Below are 3,796 nucleotides of genomic sequence, written 5' to 3'. Positions count from 1 at the left end.
AAGCATTCCAGCAGGGCCTAGTTAATACTAGAGGGCACATACTACTTGCAGTTTATCAAAAGCAGACATTATTCCTTATGAAACCCTGAAACCAAATCCATGCAACAATATCCATATATTGGTGCATATGCACGTAATCAACCAGAAACAAATTATCGAGATTATCATTCACCGTGAAGTAGCCACCAGAATACACCTGTGACTATGAATGAAGAAAAAATACTTAAATATCGTCAATTCCAGATATTTATTCCTGAAAGGAAGTCGATCAATCCCGTGGTATTTATCAAGCAATTTAAAGGGATATTGCAGCGAATGTGGGCTAAGCAACAAAAAATTATGTACGTTGCAGGATTCATACATGGAGATGGATCGATGTGGGCGTCAGAAGCATCCGACTGGTGTCAAGATTACGACCAATTTGAACGCGCTTTCTTGCACAAATACTGGAATAAGAGAGTACAAGAAAGACCACGTAAGGAAGTTTTTGACCCACAACCTTTTTCTTTCAAAAATGGATCTTTAAGAAAGTATTTCGAGAAGTATATAAATAAAAGAAAATACTGGAATGAACCAATCCCGACGCAGGATATCATTTGAATATTAAGGGGTAAAGTTAAACTTGAAGTTAAGGAAAAACTTCTACATGTGCCTGAACAACATGTGGAAGATTTTCTAGCCATATTGGATTCAATAGACATTCTGTTCGAAGAATCACGTGTGCGCTATTACCAACCAAGTTACCAACCTAACAAATACAATAGTAACAACAAACAGTATGGAAACAAACCTTTTGAACACAATTCACCAAACCCACAGGTGATTTATTTCCAGAAAAACGTGAAATTTGGTAACGAAAATCCCGACCAGTGTGAACAAACATATAAACGGAAATTGAGGAAGAATAATAAGAAGAGGAAAGGATACTATCAAGAAGGGAATTATCAGCAAAAACTTCGATATCAGCAACCAACCCAAGAATATCACAACCAACCACAAATTTCAGGTTGGGTACCAAATGCTAATGCAAATGAGTGGAGAAATCAACAACCAATAATAACTGACGTAACGGAGCAGACATCTACTAATAATGGACAATCGTCAAACTAAACTCGACTGTCAGAAGCCCCGACGGTGGGGTCGAGGAAATTTTGAGGGGCAAAAAGTCAAGCGTAAATTTTTTTCGGTACAATGATGGCAGATTATTAATAGAAGAACTTCAGCAGGATATGGTGCCTTGTCAAGAGGAACACATCACTGAACCTGTTGCGAAAATTCAGGCGGCAATTGAAGGCATTACTGTGCAAGTTCCTTTAGATACAGGAGCAGCAGTAAATGTCGTTTCTGAGAAGTTATTTCAAAGAATACTTCAGAAAGCAAATCCACCGATTTTTCCTGTTCAATGTTGTAGAATTGTAGGTCCTACTGGTCATAAGTCTTCTCAGGTTAAAGTGCAGACTCAACTCCAGTTAGATATAGGAAATGTAGCTATAAATTGCACATTCCTTGTAATAGAAAAATTGGTTGAGGACTGTATTCTGGGTATAGATGAATTTAGAGAGAGAAACTGGAATATCGATTTTTCTCTAGGCCGTGCCAGTTTTACAATAATGGATCAGAAACATCAAGTGAATCTTCTCAGGGAATATAGTACCCATGGAAAGTATTGTCAGGGACGAAAGCTTCAAATAAAGTGGATACATAGCAAACCTGCACGGTATTACCAAATTAATTACTTGCAACCAGTCTTAAACCCTGAAGATATGTATATGAAAAGGTGCAAGAACCTGAATATTTGTACAACACCAAAGAAAGCAATTATATGCTCTTCTACAGGAATATCATGAAGTCTTTCAAGAAAGACCTGGTGTAATCAAGGGATACACATGCCATTTAGATGTGATACCACACCAAGTTTTCTGCCGTATTTTTTATTCAGTACCATGGCACCAACGAAAGGCAGTTGATGCGGAAATCCAACAGATGCTTGAATGGGATCTGATCGACCCTTCGACGAGTCCGTACTATAATCCGCTTCATGTTGTCCCGAAAAAAGGGAGGAAAAGTTCGTCTCGTGCTAGACGCACGGCAGATAAATAAGATGATCGTACCCATGCGAACTCATCCGGAAAATATCGATGAGTTAATTCAAAAGTTCTAGGGGATAAAATACTTAACAAATATTGATCTGAGAAGTTCATTTTGGCAGGTGGCTCTAGACGAACCATCAAAAAAGTACACCGCGTTTGTACATGCAGGTAGAAGCTATCAATTTAAGGTTTTACCTTTCGGGCTAAACGTGAGCTCAGGAGTTTTTATAAATGCTCTAGATTACGCATTGGGACCTGCACTTCGAAGCAATTTAACTTTGTTTGTGGACGACATGCTCATAGCTATGACCACATGGAAGGAGCCCGTTGATCTATTGAGAAGAGTGTTAGAACGTTTCAAGGAAGCAGGCATAACCGCAAATCTGCAAAAGTCCCATTTTGCTCGAGATAAAATCCAATTTCTGGGTCATCTTATAAATGGAAAAGGCATCTTACCGGACTCCGAGAAACTAAAGGCAATCAAAAACTTTGCAGTTGCAACAACAAAAAGGCAATTAAAGGGCTTCCTCGGAGTTGTCTCTTTTTTCAGGCGTTTCATTCACGACCACTCTATTAATGCAGAATCCTTGTACAGCTTGTTGCGCAAAAATACTCCGTGCGTGTGGACGCAACAATGCCAGATTGCATTTGAAGCAATAAAACATGCCTTAGTCAATTCACAAATATTATATCATCCCGGTATGAGCCAAGCATTCGGTTTAATGACACATGCTACGGAAACTGGAATAGGTTCATGACCCTTCCAAGTAAAGATGATAGACAGAAAATCAACTTTCTGTCCAATAGCTTTTTCTAGCCGACTCTTAACTGCTTGTGAAAGAACATATACGACTACGGAAAAGGAAGCATTGGCCGTAGTCTGGTCATTTAAGAAATTTTACTATTACTTATACGGAGCGAAGACAACAGTATACTGTGACCACAAAGCGTTAAGTTTTTTGAAAACATGTAAATTATTACATCCAAGATTAGCAAGATGGACGCTCTCACTCCAAGAATTTCAGTTTAAAATTAAATACATATGCGGACAGGATAATTTCATCGCCGATGCACTGTCAAATGGAGATTTGTCAACTATCAACATCACGGACAATCCATCCGAATTTAACGTTCTTATAATGACTGATAAAATATATAGGAAACATTTTCTTGACATGTGTAAGAACATGGGAAAAGTACAGAATGAAGATCCTCGTTGGCATTCAATAAAGGAAACTTTAGCAAAGCCTGGAAACGATGATCTGAAGAGACTGTACGAAGTTGAGGACGATGTCTTATTTTTCAGAGGGCATCTTGATTCAGATAATTGGAAGGTGTGTATTCCCGAAAAGAATGAGAATGACTTAATTTTGCACACGCACATCACTTGGGGACATTTTGGAGTATTAAAGTGTGCTCAGAAGATTGAAGCATATTGCTACTTCACAAATATTCGCAGGAAAGTACACAGACAGTTAAGGAAATGTAAAATTTGTCAGCTAGCCAAACCAGGAAATTTTTGTGTGAAAGATTTCCTACATCCTATTATAACCACTAAACCGCTGTCAATCATTTCGGTCGACGTCTGTGGTCCTCTACCATCATCAAGGGGAGGATGCAAATATATTGGAGCTTTTCTTGATATATTCACTAAGTATGTCAAACTTTATCCGTTAAAATCAGCTACTGCTGCATCCATAGCCAAG

Source organism: Schistocerca cancellata, chromosome 2 (assembly GCF_023864275.1).
Source record: "Schistocerca cancellata isolate TAMUIC-IGC-003103 chromosome 2, iqSchCanc2.1, whole genome shotgun sequence".
Lineage (NCBI taxonomy): Eukaryota > Metazoa > Arthropoda > Insecta > Orthoptera > Acrididae > Schistocerca > Schistocerca cancellata.
Note: the sequence above shows the minus strand (reverse complement) of the source record.